At 49.1% G+C, this 26016-nt stretch overlaps 1 protein-coding gene across 5 annotated transcripts in view; it reads right to left on the reverse strand.

Annotated features, from left to right (window-relative positions):
• NCK2 (NCK adaptor protein 2) overlaps positions 1-26016 on the reverse strand; it is a 134895-nt gene that overhangs the window by 69619 nt on the left and 39260 nt on the right. For all 5 annotated transcript variants that reach the window (XM_085015363.1, XM_021085579.2, XM_021085592.2 and 2 more), the window contains one exon: positions 1954-2139. The gene's annotated coding sequence lies outside the window, so the exon portion shown is untranslated. The remainder of the gene's footprint in view (positions 1-1953; positions 2140-26016) is intronic.

Below are 26016 nucleotides of genomic sequence, written 5' to 3' on the forward strand. Positions count from 1 at the left end.
CCCCTGAGATGCAGCTCGGACATCCCCCTGCTGAGACTGCTCCCCTTGGCACAGCCCCAGGTATACACTGGCTGAGGCAGTGCCAACATGGGGTGCCTGGTAACCAGGTAGTGCCGGCTCCTCACTTAGCCCTTCACCGGGTCGGTCCCAGGACAGGCTGACTAGGTTGCCACTTCTTGGGCAGGCACATCAAAGGCCACTGACCCAACAGCGTGTGCTGATCCATCCCCATTACTGCTTCAATGACCAGCTCATTCACCAGCAAATCCACCCAGCCTGCTCTGTGCCTCCAGATCCATTACGCCTCCACCTCGAATCCCCCTTGTTTAAAACCCACTCGTTTACCTGCCTCGGGTACTGAGCTTTGCTTTAAGAACCTGCTACAGCACTCCCCACAGCCCCCGAGTGGCCAGGGTCACGTCCCATCCCATGAGGCCACAAGAAGAGAGTCTGGTTCTGCATTTCATCTATTTTTGCAGCTGCTAAGACACAGAGCTAAAACAGTCACTGCGGGAAAAACAGCCTGGAATCCAGCTGGTGCTCAGTCAATATTTATTACATGAATGGGGAGACCAAGTGATTTTCCCACTGGACACTTTTCCAAACCACAAAAGTCATTTTTAATAAGTAAATCAGGATTCTGGTATGGCGCTCATCAACCTATCCATGCCCACCACGCATCAGAGGGAAACACAACTGAAATCAAAGTGGTCCCTACCCCCGGTGGGGGTGGGGGAAGAGTGGGTGAAGAGAAAACTGATTTACAAAAATTTCAGCAGTAGTTTTAGACCAAATGAAAGAAACTACCTATTGTAGCCTATTGTATATTAAACTAATAAATCTGCAGAAACCCAACCAAGACATTTTATAGTCCAAAGTTACAGGTTCAAGAAGAGTTTAAAACAATCTGTGGAAGTTGCCGTTGTGGCGCAGTGGAAACGAATCTGACTAGGATCCACGAGGACGAAGGTTCGATCCCTGGCCTCGCTCAGTGGGTTAAGAACCTGGCGTCTCCATGAGCTGTGATGTAGGTTGCAGATGTGGCTCAGATTTGGCATTGCTGTGGCTGTGGTGTAGGCCAGCAGCTACAGATCCAATTCAACCTCTAGCCTGGGAAATTCCAGGTGCTGCACGTGTGGCCCTAAAAAGTAAAAAAAAAAAAAAAAAAATTGTGACTAATAGAAGCAAAATATGGTTTTGAAGGAAAGCTCCTGAACTGGGTGTTACCGTACCCAAGACCAACACTCTGCAGGTGAAGCTGGACCTTCTCATAAAACAGGCCTCCTGCCAGGGCCGGAGCTGGGACCCCAGGTACACTACCACACAGCGCCTCTTATCATGCAAATCAAATGTCCCAAACCACTTATTAGGGCTCTTAACATGTCTGCTGTAGAGACATGCTTTTGTCCAGTATCCGTTACAAAAGGAGGCCTGGATCTCAATACACATGCCATATACCCCAGGTACGATTTTATTTTAATACGCCTAAGAGGACTTCTCATATGAACAGATCCTCATCTGTTTGCAGGGTTTGATGTGGACTTACCTTCTCAGCATCCAAGCTGGAAGGAAGCCTTCACTAGATAGAACTCACCCTGAAGACAATTCCCATTTCCCCGGGTCCCTGTCCCAGCATGGCACCAGGAGGCCCAGCGCCTGCAGACCTAAGACCACCTGTCCGGCCCAAGAGCTGAGGCGCTGGGTGTCTCACAGGTCAGAGGTGCCCAGTGCCCTGCATCCTAGCTACCTACTGCCTTCACATGCCAAAGCAGCAATGGTGAGCTTAATTTTCGAAACAGATCCCCTGCAAACTTTCATTTTACGAGGCTCAACTACTCACAGCTACTTTTATTACCATTTTACTACTATAAAACCAACCTGTTGTGCAAATCAAACCTTCGAGGCAAGAGCAGCCACACCTCCCACCTGTTGTAGGCAGAAACGCATGCTCACCTTTGGCACTCAGGGATGGCAGATGATGGTGAGATGCAGAACTCCTCAAAAGGTGAATTTTCTTCAGCTGACTGCCCCCCTCGAGTCACAAAGTTGCAGGAATTCTCCAAATTCTGCCCTCCAACTCAAATCTCAGCTGATAATCAGGATCCAGGAAACCACATGTATGAAAGGAACATAGGAAGTCTGAAAAGAAACAGAAAGAACCACCTATTAGGCCTGCTTACTTGTTACTTATTAATTTAGTCTTTTTAGGGCTGCACCCACGGCATATAGAAGTTCCCAGGCTAGGGGTCCAATCGGAGCTGTAGCTGCCGGCCTATACCACAGCCACAGCAATGCAGGATCCGAACCATGTCTGTGATCTACACCACAGCTCAAGGCAATGCTGGATCCTTAACCCACTGAGCGAGGCCAGGGATCGAACCTGCATCCTCATGGATGCTAGTCGGGATTACTAACCACTGAGCCATGATGGAAACTCCGGGGCTGCTTGCTTGTTGGATTTCAAGTTAAGTGCTTGAGAAATAACTGTTTACGTATTGGCCTGAAACCAGTATTTTTTAACAGACCCTCAGAAAAAAGGTGCTTTATATTTACTGACCTTGACCCACACAAAAATGTTCCCAACAGACTTGTGGTTGCCGGGTACAGGGCGGGGAGGAGATAGGTGGAGGGGTAGATGGCTTAGGGGTTTGGGATTAACAGATCTGACTATTATACAGATGATAAACGACAAGGACCTACTGCAGAGCAGGGGGAGCTATATTCAATATCCTGTGATAAATCATAATGGCAAAGAATATGAAAAATGTATATATCTGAAGCGCTTTGTATAGTAGACACTAACACAACACTGTAAATCCACTATACTTCAATAAAATGAATACCTCAAAAAATTAAAAAAAAAACAAACATTCTCGCCCTGCTCCACCTGTCAGTCCCCTTGTCAACAAGGAGCCTGAGGCCAGGAGGGAAGCGGGGGAGAGGGGGACCCTCAGGTATAACAAGGGACCTAATAAATTCCCAGGTCTCTTCCAGCCACCTCCCCACACGCCTGGCCCATGGCCGTAAAGCCGGCCAAAAATAAAGAGAAATTGCCAAGTGGAAATCCAGGAAGCCCGGCTGGGAGCCTAATTAGGGAGAAGAATTGCAAAGTACAGATATTCTTAGACTCCTCCATCTCCTGTGCTAACTGTTAAGGAGAGAGGCCACCTGCCCAACCCAGGGCTCTGTTCTAGAAACATCCCTGCAGGAACCTGAGCACAACATCCCCAACTTACAAGGAAGTCTAGACGAGGAGCTGCCAGAGGGAACCCGTAGCCCCTCCCTCCTCGCCTGCTGTCACCTCCTGGCCACGACACCTGGGTGACTATTTTCAGTCCTGGCCTACCACCTGAGGGGACCCTGAAGCTCTGTGGACTTTTGGGGGGAGTTCACGGACATCTTTAATTATGCTTCAAATCCAGGAGGGATCTATCCTGACAGTTCTCTCAGAGAGGATCTATTAATTCATCCTTGGCATGATGGCCCCAAGCGTTCAATACCCCACAGAAAAGTGGCATTCTATTTTAGTCACATAGAAAAAGCTAATTCAAGTAGGGCTAGCATAAAAATGTTATAATTTATAATGTTCATAAATTTTGATTGAAAAATGAATTCCTCTTTCTGCGTTCTCTGGCATTATTTTCAAGGTGTGCATGATTTTTTAAAAAACTGCATGCAAAGAAAACTTTCACATAAGGAAAAGATGCTGGGGACATGAGATTTGGACAAGATGTTAGACGCGCACCAGGATGACAGCGCTATCCTCCTGCCAAGTGTTTGCAATAACACCACAGGCTCTCCACCAGCAGAAGTTCTGGTATCTGGACTCAAGTCCTGTCCAAGGATTCTGCTTTCTCCATGCTGGCCTTCTGCTTATTGGAGAAAAGCCACCAGCTCAACAGAGCGTGCCAGCAAGCGCCACCTCCGGGTTGGTATTTTCAGGGGTTCTTCTGGACATATGTCATAGTTTTCTGTTTGTTTGTATTTGTTTGCAGTCTTTCGGGTTTTTTGTTTTTTGTTTTTTTTCATCTTTTTAGGACCGCATCGGCGGCATACGGAAGTTCCAGGACTAGGGGTCGAACTGGAGCTGGAGCTGCCGGCCTACGCCACAGCCACAGAACCACGGGATCCGAGCCGTGTCTGCAATCTACACTACAGCTCACAACAACGCTGGATCCTTAGCCTGCTGAGTGAGGCCAGAGATCGAACCCACGTCCTTATGGATGCTAGTCAGATCCATTACCGCTGAGCCACAATGGGAACCCCCATATGTTGTAGTTTTAAATTTAAAATTTTTAAATTTCGAATTGAAAAATGACTGTGCCTGGAGTGAGGTCTGCCCAAGCCAGTGCCAGTGGACATCTGCAGGGCTGTTGGCTTGCCTGCTGGGGGGGCCTCCTTCTGTGAGCATGGTGGTCCCACAGGGATGTTATATAACCCTCCCAAATAATCTCCTGGGTTAGATACTGGTACCCACTTTTACACACGATGTAACGGGCTCAGAGAGGTTAAAGCCCCCCCTTAGAAGGCTTCGGAGTGAGGAGCACAGGGCCTGGGTCTGGAAGCCCAGTCCAGTGACATTGGCTGTGCGGACAAGCCAGACAGAAGAGGGCGGGATCTGAGCTCGTGGACTCGCCCCAACCAAAGACACCCCGCTCTACGTCCATTTAAAGGTGCCCTGGTCATCTGGGATGCAAGTGTGAGAAACAGAAGCGGGGTTTTCCTTGAGAAAAGCATTTCACAGACAAAGCGTCAATGCAGGAAGCACATGCCTTAGAAATGAACACAGGGACCAGGCCCTCTCTTGCAGGGTTCACAGCAGGGACCGGGTTTATCATGGGTGATGAGCTCATTCAAAACCTCCCATAAGGATGAACATTTCAAATCAGGTCTTAATTACAACTGTGACCTAACCCATCTGGAAAGCGTACGCTTTTGTGCAGAAAACCACCTCTGACTGCAAGCACTGCCCGGCACAAGGTCACTCAGGGACGCAGCACAGCCCGCTGGGGACGCGTGGAATGGCGCACGTTTTCCTTTGAAGATATTTCTGCACCAGCGCCACGCGCATCTCCCGTAGAAATGAGGAGGAGGAGGAGGAAGGAGTGGAAAGGAATTAACACGAACGCCAAATGCATCTCTTCCTCTGCCACTGACTTGGACCCTTAATCATACAAAGTGTCACCACTGCAAATTCTAAGGGACTACCTGAATTCTCTTGCAACACTGAGGTTTTCTTTTTCTCAACTATACTTTAAAAAGCAGGAGCCCAACCTGGGGCTCTCTGAGGTCTCGGTGCGGGGGAGGGCATGAGTGGCAGCCCCACAAGGCGAGGGTGCCCCCAGCAGCAGTTACCAGTTGCACAGGTCCTGACCCTGGATGCCCCAGCAAGCTGAGCCCAGTCTGAGCTCCTGGGACCACATGGTACAACCCCACCCCCATCAAGCTGGTCTTCAAGGTGGCCTGGGCAGCTTCCTGCACCCTGACCTGCTGAGGCCCAGGCTGAGTGCCCCTCTCCTGGGGGAGGACATCACTGCACACGCAGCTGGCTGCCTCCGAGCTGGCTGAAGCCCAGCCCACAGAGTCCCTGAAAGGCTCACTGCAGAGACCAGAGAAGCAAGCAGGGGTAGAGGCTCTTGGACTGGTCCTGGGGGCACCATGCTGGGGTACCACCTTCACCAAAGCCTCAGCCCCCATTATAGCAACCCCAGGAGACACAGCCCATGGTCCAGCTTGGGAACCAAACCACCAGATCCTCAGCCCCGCAGCCAGGATTCGAACCCAGGCCTGTCTGAATGCAAAGCACACCCTCCCCTTTCTCCCCTTGAAGGTCACAACCAAAGGGCCGGAACCCTGAGACTCAGGCAAAAGTCATCTGTCGCTGCCATCTGTCTGGAGTGTTTGCCACGCTGGGGGCCAACTTCAGTCTCTCAAATCAGGGACAGACACTGTCACACGGTTTCCGAGATGCAGGCTCATGCACACACACCACCTTAATTTTCAAAGGTGGTGCTCTTAGATGTTAATGCAGGGAAAAAAATTACTGAATGACATCATCTGACTGTTGAAATATGCATACAGGCTAAAGGCTTGTGGCTGAGGTCAGGTGGGCATGGTGACTAAACCCCATACTCTGCCAAACTCACAAGGGAACCATGCAGACCCCTGATCTGCAGACAGAGCTACAGGCAACTGACTTTCTTGTTTTAAAAAAAAAGTCGTGATTATTACAGGATGGGACTCGCACATGCCAAAGGCCTCATCTCACCCCTTCTTCTGTCTCCTCCCCACCCCGATGGGACGTCCCGTCCAGACCAGGAGGGCACTGTGGGGACAGGTGGTGGCCCAGGCCAGAAGGAGCATGAGGGCCACTGTGTGACAGCAGCTCAGGCCAGCACAGTCTTGCTGGCTCCCCACAGAACTAAGCTGTGCTTCATAGCAACCGAACCACTTGGTGGAAAACTTGACCCACGTGGGAAAATGCTGGTTTCAGACACAGAGCAGAGCCACACAAAAGTCTTCCTGGAAGGTCTGGGTGAAATGAACCCTGGTTTTCTCTATGTGGACAGACACCGGGCAGCTTAGGAATGCTTCTGGATCCGATCGGTACTTGGGGTTCCAGGAAGAGGAGCGTACACAGCAGCTCCCACCCGGGCTCAGGGTGCTGACAGCCAGACGGGTTCTGAAGCTAAAGTTCAAAAAGCCCTGCTGAGGAGCTTCCATTGTGGCACAGCAGAAACTGGATTCCTAGGAATTCAACTAGGAGCTATGAGGTTGCAGCTTCCATCCCTGGCCTCACTCAGTGGGTTAAGGATCCGGCATTGCCGTGAGCTGTGGTGTAGGTGGCAGATGCAGCTCAGATCCAGCCTTGCTGTGACTGTGGTGTAGGCTGGCAACTGCAGCTGCAGCTCCGATTGGACCCCTAGCCTGGAAGCCTTCACATGCCTCGGGTGTGGCCCTAAAAAAGAGAAAAAAAGCCCTGCTGACCTGAGGGTATTTATTCAAGATAAAGCTGTCCTGCAAGGGAACATTACAAATCTTTCTGCAAGGGCTGGATCCCATTTTAAATGAGAATGCTGGTTATCAGCTGATCCTATTGTAGATGAATGAAAATGGGGTAGAAGAAGGACCAATTTCCAGCTCTCTGAACAGCCTCGAGGAGACACATCACAGGTGGCTGAGGCAGGTGTGGAAAGGAGAGGTCACTGGCCAGTCACTGAGCTCTGAGGGCTCCATGGCCTAAAATAACCAAGATTTCTGCCTTCAAGTCTTCCAGGGCTAAGAAGGGAACGAAACTGGGTCGAGCACACATCCTGAGACCAGGAGCCGTGGGTCCCAATTGCCCTGGTGGTTCTGCACCTCTGTGTCCTTGTCCAGGACGAGGGTCCCTCAGTTCCAACCTGTCCCTGTGAGCTCAGCACATGGGAGTGGACTTGAGAGTTGTCAGAAATTAATGATGTGGCACCAAAAATGTATTAAAGTTTATCTAATAAACCATGACAAGGAAGTCACAATGCAAATCTTAATACCCATTTAAATTTTCCAGCCGCTGCCTCAGAATTCTAACAGATAGGAATCCCATTAGTAACACCAATTCTAATGGTCTGGAAGATTCCATGCATCTATAGGAAGCCAGCCTCCTAAATCCAATAGTCCTCCATCCTCCAAAAGGCCTAAGATCTTCCCACTAACCCAAACCGTAGTTTTCTGAACCAGCATCAAGGTCTTGCTATTCGTTTCATCACCATAACTAGACAATCTGATTATGCAAACATTTTAAGTCACAGGTAATCTTGATGAAGTGACCACAGGATTTCACTGTCGTTCAGGTAATTACGCCACCAAGAAAAAACATGCTGACTCAAACATGAAAACACGCTATTGAATAAAATAGCTGTAAACCCCTTCTGTTGAAAAAGATAAGGTGGAGGGGGGCGGGCCAGGAGGGAAAGAGGCAGACACACACACAGACACTGACTCTTACAACTCAGGCACACAGGTGTATCTGGGACTGTGAGTAAGCGTGTTTCCATTATTCCACTGAAGCTCTGTTCCTTACCTTTTGGAGACGGAGGGCTGAAAGAATGAGGGAAACTGCAAGAGAGGCCACACACACACACCCCACACACATACATACACACACTCTGCACATATATACATGCACACACACCCCACACACATATACATACACCCACACATATACATACATATACACACACCCCCCCCCAAACACACCCCCCCACACGTGCACACACACCGCACACACGCACACACCCCACTCTTAAAAAAAATAGAATCTTGGAAAGCAGGCATGAAGGCCAGACCAGGCTGGTTAACAGTAGTTACAACTAATAAACTCGTGAGTAGAATCGGGGGGGGGGGGAATATTATTTTACTTTTAACTTAATTCTTTTCTGTTAAAGGATCCGGTGTTGCCGCAACTATGGTGTAGGGCTCGGCTGTGGCTCAGATTCAATCCATAGCCTGGGAACTTCCAAATGCCATGGGTGCAGCCAAAAAAGAAAAAAGAAAAAAAATAAAAATTTTTAAAAATTTGAAAGGCTAATCGTTATAATAAAAATCTAACATGCAAAAACTAAATTTATGATTATGCCAACTAAGCAGAAATTTTAATACCCCGGTGTTTTTGAAAGGATATTTAGCTGCTTTGGAATCATCCAAAAATGGTCAAAGTATATTCATGCACATTTTCCCCAAATGCCAGATGCTTTCAGGATTCTGTGCCTTTACGTCTGTGATTTCTTCAGCCATACAGGGAACAGCTTGACACTCAGGTTCCCCAAACCACTGTCCAACCAAATGCAAATCGTGGTTCAGGAATGAACTCAAACATTCTCCTCTTCTGGAACTTTCTACAGGAATCCCTCCCTTTCTGCAGCCATTGCCCTTTTATAAACTTCCCATTTAGAAGCGAGGTTGATGGTAAGCGCCTCCAGGAAGAAGCTGGTGTCCATGTGGCTCGGCCACATGGCAGCCCCTCAACAAAATGCCTCTGATCAGACGTTTAGTGTCCAATAGACTTTCACTTCCTTAGTGACAGGTGGAAGGTCAGCTGTCACTGCCCAATGCCTGGCACCGTTCAGCACCTCTGAGTCCAGAATCCTCCTCTCCCAAACGTCAACCCCAAAGACCCCGAAGCCCTTATACAACTGCCAATCCGGCCCTTGAGGATCGACACGGAGCCTTAAACACAGAAACTGTGCAACCAGGCGACAGTGCTGCTTCCGAACCACAGGTCTCAACGTTATGCTCTACCTTGTTCTTGAGTATTTCAGGTAAATTAGCAATGAGCCAATAAGAGAGACTGAATAAATCAAAGAGGATTTCTGAGCTCTAAAGCTCAATATATATATATATGATTTCCTCTGGCAGGAGCCCAATTAATGCCGTCCATAAAGCCATTCAAATACTGTGTCTGGGCTGAAATCCAATTAAGTCATTGCTGTCTGAATATCCCCAAAGCGCGTCCGTCCCGCTGAGCTCAAAGTGGAAATAATCATAAATGCCAGATTAGCTGTGTAAGCACTTCCAGAGCCGAGACCCGGTGAGAGCATGGAAATCCACATGCCCAGCCTTTCAATGGGGCACAAAGGAAACGCATTTCAACGACCACCAGGCAGAAAGCAAAGCCACCTCCCCATACAGCCCGGCCTCCTCAGCCAGTCCTCACGCACACACCCCAACAAGGGACAGACGTGGGCTCCACGATGCTGTGTGTGCACAGAGGAAACACAATCAAGGAGAGATTTCAAGCCCTCTGTGGATTCACCATGTCCCTGGCCGACACCTCATGGAGGACACCTTGAAATTCATAAACCCTGAAGTTCACCGCAGCCTCTGTGCAGGGAACTCATTCTATAAAAACATGTGCGAGTCAAACCTCCCCTTCGCCTTGGGGCCTGTCACTCAGACTTACAACCTGGCCACAGAGCTCTTGTAGGATCCTGCCAAGGGCTGCAACAGGAGTGATGTGACCATGGGTCCTAGCACCAGAAAGCCTGCTCACCGCACACCTCCCACTGACCCCGCCAACCTGGACCATCCAGAGCCAGTTATGACACCGGCCCTGGGGAAGAGTCACTGAGGCAGAGAAGAGGAGAAAAAGCAGAGAGGCCAGTCAAGGAGCCCTCACTTCCATAGCCTCAACTCCCAACAGCAGTCGGCCAGGCAGGGAGGCTGCAGCGCCTCTGCAGGTGACAGAGGACACAGCGTTCTGGTCCTCTGGGTGTCCAATGCAGTTCACACCTGACCAGCTGTATGGTGTGGAAGCTGCCACTCAGTCCCAGACACGGGGTTTCCTCGGAGACCTCAGTCCCCTTGTTGATAAACCACAGCCACACTTCTTCAATGGCAACGTGATGAGATCTGCTCTGTGCAAACACTGCGGGGAAGACACAGCACAGATGTCGTCTTCTGTAAGGAACTCGGTCCAGTGAGGGGCCAAGGTCAAGTGGGAGATGGCACGGCAGCACTTTATTTGCTGCAGGAAAATTCGCCTATATAAAATTCAGTTAAGCTTTTCTACATAACACCTGAAATAGACATGTGCTATTTCACACAAAAAGTACAGCCTCCAACTGCCTTAGAACTAACAAAAACAATGCTAAGGAGACAAGCAAAGCGTGTGCAGAGGAATGTAACAGTTTTACATAAAAAGCAATTTATGACGGACTAGAAAGCAGGTGTCATCTCCCTTTCCTGAGACTATAATCTTCCAACAACGAGCGGAACTAGGACGTGCCAGCTTCGCTTAGTGAGTCGGGGATCCGGCGTTGCCATGAGCTCTGGCTATGAGACCAGAAAGTACGACAACAGGAGCAGAACATCCAGGCTAACGTTCTGCTTTGACCACTGTAATTTGGTTAAGAGGTGAATATTTGAGGATACTGGAGGAAGGGGATGCAAGAATTCTTTGTCCTATTTTTTTTTTTGGCCACACTCACAGCATATGGAAGTTTCCGGGTCAGGGATCGAACCTGTGCCTCTGCAGCAATCTGAGCTGCTGAGGTTGGATCTTTAACACACTGCACCGTGGTGGGAACACCTCTATTTTTTTTTTTTTTTTGCAACGTTTGTTATACGCTATTTTTTGCAACCTTTTGTAGCCCAAATTTATTTCAAAAGTAAGTCTAAAAAATTGGGATTAAAAAAAATGTGTTGAAAAACAGCAAGCTGGAGTGGCAGTGGGCACAGGTGGCCACATGCTGGTGAGGAGGATGCAGGATGGCACAGCTTCACGGTAAACACTAGGTTAGACGTGTCATTCAAAATAGACAAAGGGACACAGCCATAGGCAAACAGCTCAATAAACACCGTTCAGTACTTCACAGGCTGAAGTACTACTCTTAAAACAGGAGCAACGTCTCTAAGTTCTAAACTGGCAAAAGGGAGTTCCCATCGTGGCGCAGCAGAAACGAATCTGACTAGGAACCATGAGGCTACAGGTTTGATCCCCAGCCTCGCTCAGCGGGTTAAGGATCCGGTGTTGCCATGAACTGTGGTGTAGGTCACAGACGTGGCTCGGATCCCGAGTTGCTGTGGCTGTGGTGTAGGCTGGTGGCTGCAGCTCTGATTGGACCCCTAGCCTGGGAACCTCCATATGCCACGGGTGCGGCCCTAAAAAGAAAAAAGAAAGAAAAAAAAAAATCAGTTTCCAAACTCTAAGGTTACATTTTATTACACTGAAACATAATTCACATGCCATAAAAATTCATCAACTGAGGTGTACAATTCAGTGGTTTTACTTGTTTTTAAAAATAAGTAATGAAGCGACCTCTTTGTATTTTAAAGAAGGAACGCAGAGAAAGCAACCTAACTTGAGTCACCTGGAACTCAGTTATTCCCAGAACATTCCAGAAGCGCACACAAGAAACTGGGGCCTTGCCTGGGGAGGCCAGGTGGATGCCTGGGGCAGGAGGGAGGATCCCTGATGTTAGATTTCAACCGCCCCTTTTAAAAAAAAAAAAAGGCAAAAACCCATATGCATAAAAATTTTTTCAATTTTTCAACAATACGAGAAAATAAAACCTACACCAAGCTAACTTGAATGCCTCCATCCTTCACAAAATATTAAATCCCACAGATACTTATGCTCAAATACACATCTGCTGGAGGTAGGAGATAATTTAATTTTGGCTCTGAAATAGATGGCTCACAACCGTAAATTAATGAAAATGGAGTTAAAATGTTGTTCTTTTAGGAAATGAACTGAGTCAGATTATCGTCACCCTGCAGTCAGACCTGACTTAGGGTGATTAAACCGCCTGGAAATCTGCAGTTACTGCCAGCGGCTTTAAAAACTTAGGAAGTTTGGGGTTAGTAGATGCAAATATTGCATTTGGAGTGGATAAGCAATGAGATCCTGCTGTATAGCACTGGGAACTATATCCAGTCATTTGTGATGGAACATGATGGAAGATTATGTGAGTAAAAGAATGTGTGTATATATGTATATGTATGTATGACTGGGTCACTTTGCTCTATGGCAGAAATTGACAGAACATTGTAAATCAACTCTAATAGAAAAAATAAAAATCTTAAAAAAAGTTATGAAATCATAAACCAAGGGGTCTACACGACATCGCTAAGAAGAGTTTATCAGTGCCGAATTTCCAAACTGGTTTTCTTTTCTAGAAGCATCCGATTTCTGTGGGAAGGCAGCAGCTGATAGGATTCCAGGGCTCAGGGCCCTTTGCTTTGTTAATTGATTATGGTTATGAGAGGCTTGGCATCTGCCCCCAAGCCTGAGCGCAGGAGACTCAGATGAATACCATCTCAGCTGGAGCCCCTGCCCACGCGATGAGGCCATGACGTCTTCCTGCACTGTCACTGTCGCAAGCCTTCCCTGCCTCGGGCTGCAGGAATCACACCAGGCAGGACCACTACCTCCATCAATCCCACAGCCCCACAAGCTGCAGGGAACATGGTCCCCACACCTGCGCAGGTGTGTTTAAGAACTTCCCACCTGCCCCCCCTCCCCCCCAGATGGCCACCTGCTACTAGGGTTGTCCCCTCTGTTTCCTGAGAAAGATCTGGAAGCCACTTTGCCCCCACAAGAGCACAAGCCCTTGCCCTAGACCCCGGGTGCAACATTCACCACTCAGAAACCCTTTATTTCTTTGCCTAAAAAAAAAAAAAAAAAAAAATCAACCCAGGCTTAGGACCTGTCAATATCGAAGGGCCTCCCCACAAGCTGGACTCAATACTGGCACAACAATGAGTCCTTGGGTTCCCAGGGAAGAGGCTTCAATGCAACATCAACTCTTAGAGTAGGGAGGCAGGGAACCACCGACAGAAAAGGGCTTGTGGTACAAGACGACAGTCAAACGCCTAGAAATGATAATAACCGTTTATGTCTTAGGGCCATGAAGCTGAAATCAAAAGGGATTTTGATGACCGTCTATTTCATCACACTTACACTCCCACAAACTGCATCAAACAGCTACCAGTGTCCAAGATCACAGGAAAACGATCCCATTAACCAGCTCCTGAGGGCTGACAACCTGTAAGCTGTCACCTGAGTGTCTAGCTTTCCTAATGACATCACGTCCTCCCCAGGGAACCAACGTGGACGGCGGTGGGGTCTCAGAGAAATGCAGATCAGTGTGTGTCCCATTGGTTAGACCGACCTGGCAGAGTGGGGGCGGATCCAGGGGGAAGAACAGTGATGCGGGGGGGCTTCTGGAAGGACAGTTTGCCACCTGTATCATCATGCTCTTTCATTGAGGACACCAGGGACGCTGAGATGAGACCAGCATGCCCACCACAGGGCCAGACACACCGCCTCCAACACCTGTCTCTGATGCCCTGGTCACACTTCCACTACTGGCCGTGAGCCACCAGGCACCTTGTAGATAGCCATCAGGCACCCTGACGTGAGAAAGGCACCCAGGAGTTCCCATTGTGGCTCAGCAGGTTATGAACCCGACTAGTATCCATGAAGATGCAGGTTCGATCCCTGGCTTCGCTCAGTGGGTTTAAGGATCCGGCGCTGCCATGAGCTATGGTGTAGGCTGGCAGCTATAGCTCCAATTCGACCCCCAGCCTGGGAACTTCCATATGCCACAGATTTGGCCATAAAAAGAAAAAAAAAAAAGAAAAAAAAGGCACCCACTTCCATCTGGGTTGTGTGAAACCACAAGGAGATGGAGACACCCCTGCTTAGCTGACACTGGGTATTTCACAAACACTGGAGGGAGGCAAGGAAAACAGAGGATGGGAAAAGTTCACCCCCAGAGGAACGGGGAACGTCATCAATGACAAGAGAACTTCAGGGAGCAGCAAAGCTGCCCACTGCCCAGTGGTCACCAACACTTACGACTCTGAATGGTCATCTTTCATAAACAGCGCGTCAGGATCCACCTGGAAGTCACTGAGTTGCCAAAACATCACAATTCCAGCTTCACACACTTTATCCCACAAAGGCTCCCTGTGCAGGTGCCGAGCAAGAAATCCTGTCTTCCTGAGACGCTTCATAGACCAGGATCTGCTCCCTCAAGATAACTTTGTCGCAACAGGGTTTACATCAGAGTCAGCTGGATAGCGTTGGATTCCCTCACTCCACACAAGCCAGTAAAACACACATCACTGACGTTCTCTCATGTCTTTTCACTGCTTACGTTTTCCTAAAGTCCTGGATGTAAAAATTGAGTTTTCCTGGAAAGGAAGGGAGAAGAGGGAGAAGGAGGAGGGAAGGAGGGGAAGGGAGGAGAGAGAAGAAGGTGACCCAAGGTCTTAACAGCCCCTTGGAACCGGTTTCAACCAGAGGCATGGATACTAGGGCTGGGTGATTCTTCCCTGAGCAGGACCTGAGCAGCACCCCCGGCCTCCCTGAGTTGCAAGGATCAACAATGTCCCCAGACATCGAAGGCACTGCCAAAGATCCGCTGGGGGTTGAAATCAGCAGGCTTAAGAACCACGGAGCTAGAATACATGTAAATTACACAGACCAAGTTTTAGGCTTGTTACATAGCAAAAATAAGACAGAAATATTGATGCATTTTCTAACTCTTTTGGAAGATGATTAGAATACTTCAGCAGCAGTTGCTATAATTACGCCTTCCAAAATAACGGAATAAATAGGACCACTCTGTTTGACTCAATGCCACGATCAACGAAGAAACAACATGCCCCCTCATTAGAAGTCTATCTTTAGACTCTAGTTTGAGATTAGTATGTAGAGTATGCTTGTACGTATTTAAGAAGATGAGCTGTCTTTTAAAAAATTTTTTTTTTGGTTTTTAGGGCCACATCCACAGCATATGGAAGTTCCCAGGCTAGGGGTCAAATCGGAGCTGCAGTTGCCGGTCTACACCACAGCAGCAGCAATGCGGGATCTGAGCCGCGTCTTTGACCTACACCACAGCTCATGGCAACACTGGATCCTTAACCAGCTGAGCCAAGCCAGGGATCAAACCCACAACCTCATGGTTCCTAGTTGGGTTCATTAACCACTGAGCCACAAAGGGAATTCCGCAGTCTTAAAAATAAACAAAAAATGGTATGATGTATGTACGTGCTTGCCTTAGAAAGTAATAAATAAAAGGGGGAAAAGAAAAATAATCCTTTTATAGCCAAGGCATGGAAACAACTTAAATGTCCATCAACAGATTAATGGATTAAGAAGATGTGGTACATATATGCAATGGAATACTACTTAGCCATAAAAAGGACAAAATGCCATTTGCAGTGACATGAATGGAACTAGAAACTCTCATACTAAATGAAGTAAGTCAGAAAGAGAAAGACAAATATCATATGATAGTTATATGCAGAATCTTGTTGTTGTCAAGGGAGGAGGCAGAGGGAATGGGATGGGGTTAATAGGTGCAAACTATGACATTTAGAATGAATGAACAATGAGGTCCTGCTGTACAGCACAGGGAATTCCATCCAATCACTTGTGACACACATGATAGAAGATAATATGAGAAAAAGAATGTATAGGAGTTCCCATTGTAGCACAGCAGAAAGGAATCCAACTAGGAACCATGAGGTTGCAGGTTCGATTCCTGGCCTCGCTCAGTGGGTTAAGGATCTGGTGTTGCCTTGAACTGTGGTGTAGGCCGAAGATGCGGCTTTGATCTGGCGTGGCTGTGGCGTAGGCCAGCAGCTACAGCTCTGATTCAACCTCTAGCCTGGGACCGTCCATATGCCGCAAGCGCGGCCCCTAAGACAGCAAAAAGACCAAAAAAAAAAAAAAAAAAAAGAATGTATAGAGATGAATGACAAGGTCATTTTGCTGTGCAGAGGAACTGATAGAACACTGTAAATCAACTATACTTTAAAAATTTTTAAAAAGACAAAAGAAAAAAATAACCCCTTCTCTTGGGCTAGACGTAATGGAAAATAATATAAGAAAAGGAATATGTGTGTGTATATATATATGACTGGGTTGCTTTGCTGTGCAGCAGAAATTGATACAACACAATAAATCAACTATAATTTAAAAAAATCATTTTTGAAATAGTGATGGACGGGGTAAAGAGCGAAGAAAAATACACAGCAGACCTCTCAGAGCACACTTCTTTTGGCTGTGCAACCACGTTAATGGTTAACATAATTATAAACACACATTAATGTTTTTTACATCCTAAACGTCAAAGGCAGAATGGAAATAAATTAACCAAACTACCACTGAGGTGGCGGCATATATAGAGAGAGGAATTATTTGGATAGACTTTGAAAACACAGTCCTTTGACTGTATTCTCCTAGCGGGATCCAGCCTAAGGACAAAACCATCTTTAGCCGTTTTCTGTCTTTACAGTGTTAGTGAAAATATTGGTAGAGTCATTCTAAACATTTATATGGGTTGTGCATAAATAAAGTAGGATAATCAAGCAAGGAAGTAATTACATTCACGTTCCTTGGGATGAAAATGTTCAGCCTAAAAGACACGACTATAAAATCGAAGAAGTAAAACATCGTGTAATTTTGAATTAGAAACAGCAGTGTGATTTTAATGTCCACACATGAACTGACTTGTCTGAATGCTCTTAGGATGTCATCATATCCTCTGTTCATCCCAATTCCTTCCTGTTTTCACTTTCAGAAGAAAATCCAGCTGAATCAACAAGACGAAGTTTAAAAGACATCTAGGTATTTAGATTTTTACCTCAAAATGATACCTTTTAGGCTGTGATAGGAAGGAGAGGCAATCAGTTCGTTAGGGAGAAGGGGATTCTCAGTGCCATTTATTTAACAATGTTTACTTTTCCAAATGTGTATCTTCAATTATTCGTGAGAGGGTCTCAACAGGTGATCATTAGGAAATGTAAACCTCTTCCAAATCAAGAACTCGAGATATATTTCTTGCAATCCATAGAGACAGTGGGTATCAGAGATCTCTTGGGGGTGATGGAAATGTTTTAAAACTGGATTGTGGGAGTGATTTCACAACTCTGTACATTTAATAAAAATCGCTAAATCAGACACTTCAAAAAAAACCAGCAGTGTGAATTTACTATAGATTTAGTCTTTAAAAAAAAAAAAAAAAAAAAAAAAGATTGAAACAAACCACCTTTGCTCTCAGAAGAGGCTGAGACGCAATGGCCAACCCAGGAGCACTGAGCATCTGACCCTCAAACTGTGGTCCCCCAAATTCCACTTCCTACTGCAGGGACCCTGACCTGGGGTGGACACTGGCTGAAGGGGGCTGAAGCCCTAGAGCTCCCCGTCCCCAGCCTCAGGCAGCTGGCCCTGGCCACAGTCTGGCGTCCCAGGAGCAGCAAGGATGCCAGCTGCAAAGGACAAGGACACTGGAGGAACACCTGAAATCGTGAGCTCCTGAGTTCTCTAAAAGCAAATGAAAACCTCATGGTGGCTTAGGAGGATGCTGGGGACCAACACTGTCTATTATGAAAGTGCTAAATAAAGGGCCGATGTTCCCACATAATGGGGCCTGGGACACAGCTGAGTGCTCCCCCGCCCAGGGCTGGTAACACCTGTAAGAGCAGACAGGGGTCAGCTGGCAGCATCTCACAGCCCTGGTGAGTCACAGACTGGCTGCCAACCCCAGGCTGGCCTTCTCCTGGGTCCCCAGCGGAAGTGCTCAGGCACGCGCGCGCGCACACACACACACACACGCACTCACACATACACTCACATATACACACATGCGCACACACATACCCATGGAATTGTTTTGCCAGCAAGTCACACCAGAATCGGCTGGCAACCTGGCCAGCAGTGTACAGGACACACAGGGACACAGACGCATGCTCAATTAACAAACCACAGGGGTGGGAAACCCAAATTGGGTTAAAAGACCCAATTTCTCTGACAAATCAATCCATGATGGGAAAAAAAATGAGAGGGTGGAGAAATCAATGATTCAATCGCAGTGTCTGGACCATACCTGGACCTTGGTTTGAACAAGCCAAGTCTAAACTGTTTGACAAAACTGGGAAAAGTGAACACTGGCTGCATATTTGGTAATATTAAGGAAACTTTGGTACTAGAATATTTAATTTTTTCAGTTGAAGTGGTATCTGGGGTTGGCTTTAAAAATAAGTCATTGGAAAGTGCAGCAGTTTAGATGAAACAAGATTGGCCATTAATGGATAACTCCTGAAGCTGATTCATGCTGATTCCTGATTCTACCTTTAAAAACGATGTTGAATATGATTATCCTGCTAACGAAGAAATCCCATCTTACAATTAGACACAGTCAAGAACAGCAGAAAATACACCAGCTTGAAGGGGTCTTAGAAACTTCCAGGCTACAAATCCCCTTTTATCCAAGAAGGCCTGCGAAGCAACATCAGAGCACAGAGCCAGACAGGAACCTCCTGTCTCTCCAGGTACCAAGGCCTGAGGGGGTAGAGGAGTCTCCATAGACACACTCGTAAGGTTGCTGTTGACAATCAAATGCTAAGCCATTAAAGGCTCTTCCTTTTGCTTTGGCAGTTTGAACACCCCCTGCCCTGACCCCCAAGATGAAATCAGCCCATTCGGAAGTCTGGAGAATTTACTCAAAGGCTGAATGTATAACAGATACTAAAACATTCAGCGTCCTGTAAAAACACAGTGACTAACAGCGGCTGCGTCATTTTCACACCCATCAGAGGCCATGGGCTCCTCTGGGCTGACAGGCTGCAGAAAGAGTGTGCGGCACCAATTTCTCTGAATGACAGAATCATGAAAACTAAAATCTGCATTGAGCCGATCCTGACAGAGGTCACTGATCAATTCTAGTACCAAGCAAGCCAGTGAGAAACGTTCCAAGTTTTAGAGAAGTTTACCATCTAAAACAAAGGAACACATGACAACAAACCACATCTGTAAACACATGACCAAAGGGCAAGGGTGGCCCAGGAACACTGAGCGGGGACACGACTGCTGGAGAGGCTGGTGGGTGAGGATAGGGAAGAAGAAAGCGTGTGTCCTACGCTGTGATTTCTCAGCACCCACACCCCAACACCCTCCAGCCCCCGCCGCCCCAAACGACAGGACAGTCATCCTGAATTCTGCACAGCTCACTTCTGGGGAGAAGAGATGAGAGCGCAGGAGGTTACCGGGACAGAGGAAAAATGATCAAACCCTTATAGGTGTGGCTGTGAGGTATACCACGTCCCCAGGGCTCCTGCAGATGAAAACGATGTCCTCTTACGAATGACTAGAACTGAGTTTCTAAATGGAAGGACTCAAGCTCTGCTTTCCGCCCTGCTTTTAACGCAGGAGCAAAGGCAGGTGCGGGGCAGGGGAGCCCCAGGCCCCACGCTTGGTTTCCGGGCGGCTCACCTTGAACGGGCGCCCTTCTGGCCACAATGGTCCAGGGTATTTCCACAGCTCCTGTCAAGTTCCAAGGACAAAAGAATTGGCCTAGGGGCTTGTGACTGGGTGTTCACGTAAAAAGGAGGACAGGTGGGTTCTGGCTCATTCCTCCTGACCCCTGGAGGGCAAGAGGTCTCTCGCAGGCCACAGGGTGCAGCCAGACCCCTCCTCGGACACAACTCAGAGGCCAAAGCTAAAGGGCCAAATGCTCCACCCACATCTTGCTTGTTTTTCCTTTTGCTTTTTAGGGCCACACCTGCAGCATATGGAGGTTCCCAAACGAGGGGTCGAATCAGAGCTACAGCTGCCAGGCTACACCACAGCCACAGCCACATGGGATCTGAGCCACGTCTTCGGCCTACGCTGCAGCTTGTGGCAATGCCGGATCCTTAACCCAGTGCGTGAGGCCAGAGATCAAACCCACATCCTCAAGGAGATGGTATCAGGTTTCTTAACCCACTACACTGCAATGGGAATTCCTCCACCCACATAGCCACTGTGCACACCAGCAGGTGACAGGAGGGCCACTTGGTCAGTAGTCCTAAAGAAAGAGGCCGAGCCCACTGTGACAAGCTCCACCTGGCCCCACTTCATCCCCAGCTGTGCCTGAGCCTGAGGGAGGGCAGGCTGGGGGGTGGGGGGACAACAGTGAGCTACCCCATCAGCAGGGAGACACTCCATGCAGCCTCACCTGGCACACCTGCACAGGAGCCCAGAAATGAGGGCTCCAGCCAGGCTCCTCAGGGGGCGGGGTAGCAAGAAGTGGCTGGTGAAGGAGGCAGGGCTCCAGGCCCCCTGCCCAGGAATGCACCTTGCCAGTAGGCCGCCTTACAGCGCCCAGGCACAGAGCTTCTCCTGCCTTAAGAGCCGGGCCACGGCTAGCCTAGAGGACAGAGGCAGGGTGACCAGCGTCGGTTACCGCTTTGAGTCAGCAGTGCGAGAACCACTAAAAATAGGAGGTGAGTACCAAGCTGCAGGAAGTGAGACAAGCGAGTCTATAACTGTCATCAGACCAACAAATTCCAACACAAGCACTGCTTCTTCATTACTTAGATATAAGCCTGCGGGCCCATCTAAAGGCCCTGATGAAGGAGAAACAGGGTCCCCTCTTCTTAGCTCAGGAATCAACCCTCAACTCCCCCCATCACACAAACAGGAGAAATGTTTCCCCCGGCAAAAGCAATACACACTGCGATGTTTAACAATGGGCCGGTTTTGTTTCCGTGCATTGGAGATTATCCTCAGCGGTTCTAGGACATCAGACTCGGATGCACACACTCCTCGTTCAAGCGGGGGTGGGGGCGAAGGCGAAGCCAAAGTCAGCTAACGAGTTACCCGTGCCCAGCCTATGCTTGGCTGCCTGGTGGCTCCCCTGTGCCCTGCCCACCCAGCAGCACCTGGGAGCTTCTTAGAAATGCAAATTATGGGGGCCCAGACCAGACTCCAGAGGCAGAAAGTGGGGGGCGGGGGGGGGTAGCAGTCTGTGTCTTACAAAGCCCTCTGGTTAATGTGGACCAAGCTCAAATTGAGAGCCAGGAACTACAGGATGCTCACAAGAGGTCACGGTGGACAAGAAAGCTTTACTGGGGTTCCTCAGATATTTCTAGTGGCCATTTTAGGATGGTATCTAGCAAGACAATCACCTTCATCAGAAAAACTCAGGAGAAGTTCCCGTCATGGCTCGGCGGTAATGAACCCAACTAGAATCCATGAAGACGCGGGTTTGATCCCTGGCCTCGCTCAGTGGCTTAAGGATCCAGTGTTGCCATGAGCTGTGGTGTAGGTCGCAGATGCGGCCAGATCCTGCATTGCTGTGGCTGTGGTGCAGGCTGGCAGCTGTAGCTCTAATTGGACCCCTAGCCAGAGAACCTCCATATGTCACAAGTGTGGCCCTGAAAAGCACACACACACACAAAAAAAGACTCAGGGAAACAGTTCTTCAATGGGAAAGAACTCTCTTATTTGCATCAAAAGCAATAGGTTAATTTTTTCTCATTGAAAAAACTTATTAAACATCTGAGTTCAAGGGCACCCTTGGCCTGGTCACCAGCCCCTGGAAAGGTCTCTGAGGAAGGTGGGGGGGGGGGGGGACAGGTTCTGGCCCTGGACTGGCCCACGCATGGGAGATGGAGGTGTGGGGGAGGGGAGACGGGCAGAGAATGTGTGTTAAATAGATCAGAGTCACCGCAGATTTTAAACAGGAATTTGTCTACATCCATTTACAACTCTGAAAAGAAGAAATGCAACTAGAAGACATTTACTGCAAACCAGTAAACAGGAGATCCAAGGCTCTGTCTTCCTCTGTCAAAAACACACAGAATTAATACAGATGACTTTTGCCCAGAGAACTGAATGACAATGGTTTATGACAGATTTAGGCTGTTTTAGAATGAAGCATAGGAAAGAAAGAAACTGGGGTGGGGGTGGGGAGGAAGTATGCATTTTATAGATAATGAACAGTGAGGGGAAACAAAAATAGGAGTTCCTGTTGTGGCTCAGTGGGTTAAGGACCTGACATTGTCACAATGAGGATGCACGTTCAATCCCTGGCCTCGTTCAGTGGGTTTAGGATCTGACACTGCCACAACCTGTGGTGTAGGTCACCGATACGGTTTGATCCAGTGTTGCTGTGGCTGTGGTGTAGGCTGGCAGCTACAGCTCTGATTTCGCCCCCAGCTTGGGAACTTCCATATGCCACGGGTGTGGAAAGAAAGGGAGGGAGGAAGGAAGGAAGGCAGGCAGGCAAAAAATAGAAAGGAGGAAGGCTACTGGGTTCTGCATTGGCCAAGAGAAGAGCCTTACAGGACGTATATAAATTTCGTAGACAGACCAACTGTATATACATACATACATGTGAAAATATATATGACTTTATTACTGGACAAGAGAGGAGGACAAGCAACAGTAGTTTCAGAACATCTCTCTGTGTTAAGGAGAAGTCAATCTGGACGAACGGCACTCGCTGAGCCCATCAGGAGCTGGCATGGGCCAGGTGCTTCGCAGAAGGGCTGAGCTGACTTTCACGGCCCCGAGCGGCTTGCGTCCAGAAAGGGCTGGGCACAGCACCGCAGTGGGAGTTGAAGGCAAACCGCAGGACGGGGAGACCAAGTCCCCCCAAACAGGCCTTCCCGGACCAACCCATCCCCTGCTCCCTGGGACGGGGGTGCGGGGTGCTAAGCACTCAGGTAGCCATGACGGTGGCTGTTATGCAGACTCGGGGCGAGTCTGCAGTGTCTGGTACGAGAGCCATCTCCGCCTCCTTCCCCACATTGGGTGCCGAGGCTGTGAGCCATTTACTGTGCCCACCACCCCATCAGGGTGCCCTCGACAGAAGGGATGGGCAATAAAAGGCTGGATGAATGGATTAATGAACCAAAGAAATGAACGGCAGAAGGGACTCAAGCATGAGGCCAGTAAGGCAGACACTTGACAGCTGGGCAGCATGGACAGGCACCCACAGATGAAAACATGCCAAGAGAAAAGAGGGAAGAGGCACTAAGCACAGGGACGGGACAGTCTGGGCTAAGTCATGTGCCCCTCCTCCCGGATGGAGTCCTTCGGGAATGGAGCGTTTCACCTCGACCTCTTACTGAGGGTGACAATGCATATGACCCGGCTCTCCAGGCTTCTTTTGAACATAGCACAAAGGTACACATCACAGCACCAGGCAGGGTGCCTAGACTTGGGGTGCTGCAGGCTGGGGACCCTGGAACCAGGACCAGCTGGGTCAGATGGGCTCAGGCGGCTCAACATACCAGGGCTGTTTTAAATCCGACCTTTCTCATTACGCCACCGGCAGGAAAACCCATGTGGGTCCACGCAGGTTATGAGAATTACCAGCGTGTGGTTTCCCACTGACCCCTTTGGACTGAGTCACTTTTACCTTTCTAAGTGGAATAACATGCTAGGTCCCTCGCCATGACGACACAGTGACGACTTTCTCGGGACGCCCAGGGGAAGGAACTGTCCAACAGGCTCCTTGCTGGGAGGGGGAGACGGTCCTCCCACCCCCACCCCCAGACACCACGGCCACCCCCGGCTCTGGCTGTCCAGCGACACCCATACTCTCCTGACCTCACCCACCAACAACGCAGCCAGCATGACAGGAAGAGCTACTAACTCACCCAGAGGAATGGTCAGGGCACTGACACGGAAGATGTACAGAAGACCAGCAGCCTGGCATCCCTCACCTGCTGCCTCCTGGGGCCCGATCGGCGGCCGGATGCCAGGCCCGGGGCGGGGAGCATGTGCTCCCTCCTGAGGCCAAGCCTTCCACGCCCTTCATTCATTCACGATTTTGATGGCGCCACCAAAAAATTTCCACCAGGTTAAGCTCAAATCTTTTGCAGAAAGTATTCACAACGGGCTGACCCATGGATGTGCTCAACTGAAATGGGAGCGATTATTATCCTTATTACGGGAATGAGGATAGTGCACTGAGGTTCACGTAACACCGTAAAAACCAGAAAACCTCTTTACACTGTGTACCCTCAACCCCCGCCCCCTCGCCCCCAGAGAGGATGCAGGAAGAAGGACGAATCCTTCCTTTCCATTCCTGGCACAGTTTCTGGTTACACAGTAGAAAAGCCAGTGTTTCTTGGATTTAACAAGTCCCTTCAATTCAATGAAAGCAGCACCAACACCTACTGGCCTGAAAAGGCTGTTGTTGATTTTTTTTTGTCTTTATTTTAGGGCTGCACCTGTGGCACTCGGAAGTTCCCAGACTGAGCCACATTAACCATGCCTCCATCCTATCTTCCAGGCTAGAATATAAGTCTTTTTAAAACGTTGGGAGTTCCCATTGTGGTGTAGCAGAAACAAATCCGTCTAGTACCCATGAGGATGGGAGTTCAATCCCTGGCCTCGGTCTGTGGGCTAAGGATCCGGAGTTGCCATGAGCTGTGGTATAGGTCGCAGACGCAGCTCGGATCCCGCATTGCTGTGGTGTAGACTGGCAGCTACAGCTCCGATTCGACCCCTAGCCTGGGAACCTCCATATTAGGTTCTTCTTTCAATGTATCTTTGGCTGATGGGCTCTTTTCTCTCATGCCTAGTGTCAACCTTGTTGAGCAAAAACACAGCAGTGGAGCCCAAGCCGCCAAGAACATCAAGACCAGCTGACACGTGTGCGTCCACTGCCTGCCGGGGTGCTGGCGGAAATCCACATGAGCGCAGCCAGCCGGCAGTGCTGCACCAGCCATCACTGCCACTGTGATAGGAGGGTCCAGGTGAGAAACAGACACACCTGGTGCTTTTTCCGAGCGCCGTCTCCAGAACTGAAGGGGTGGAGAGGAGCCACCACTCTGCCCTGATGCCTCCCAGGGAACCCAAACGGGCTGAGCCCAGGCAAACCTGGAACCCGCATACACTGCCTGGAGCCCGGGCTGAGCACCGGGAGGGCCCGAGAGGTGAGCAGCCAGTCCTTGGGGTTGATGCTGCCCCCAAAGAACCTGTGAACACACATGTCCCTTGGCGTCCCCACAGCGCCCAACGGGGACCTAGGGGAGGGAGTGGCAGGGCCTGCTTTCCACAGCTCTAGGACCCATGTCAGCTGTTCTGTACTACTGTGACATTTTAATTTCCAGAAAAGGGATATATCTAAGGGAACTCTGCAACAAGCCTGTAAATTGCTGTGTTCTCTACTAACAGGGATGCAGCTGGTCCCCCGCAGATGCCACTCCATCTGCGTGCTCAGGGCGTTGACGTCTCTAACTCACCTGTGACCCAGCAGCTGCACCAGCCCATTCCAGGGACAGGCTGGCACCCAACAGCCGAGCCAGAGTCACTGAGGAAGCCACTGAGAAAGTGTGGGTTCATGTTCTTTCTTCCCCTCCCAACTGCAGCCACCACAACTAGAGCACGGCGGGTGGGGGGGGAAAGACTGTCCAGACATGATGGGTTCCCTAATGAGAAGGCACCCAGGAGCCAGCTGTAATGATGCTGGGAGGCTGGGATGGGCTGCATGGCTGCCAGCCAAGGAGCCCATGACCCAGGAACCACAGCTGGAAGGGGCTGGGGCTGACTCCCCACAGGTTACTACAGAAGGATGAAGCCTGGGCCTGGCAGCACCTTAACCTCCGACTTCCAGTCTCCAGAACCCTGAAACAATAGATCTCTGCTGTCTTAAGACACTCAGGTTGTGGCATTTTGTGACCGTAGCCAAAGAAAACTGATACAGTTAGTTAACTGGGAACTGGGGCAGGTGCCCTCCCAGGCCAGAC

The sequence above is a fragment of the Sus scrofa genome, chromosome 3 (assembly GCF_054392235.1).
Source record: "Sus scrofa isolate SSC_HxYL_T2T_F1_AM1 chromosome 3, Sscrofa_HxYL_maternal_Yorkshire_Landrace_v2.0, whole genome shotgun sequence".
NCBI classification, from domain to species: domain Eukaryota; kingdom Metazoa; phylum Chordata; class Mammalia; order Artiodactyla; family Suidae; genus Sus; species Sus scrofa.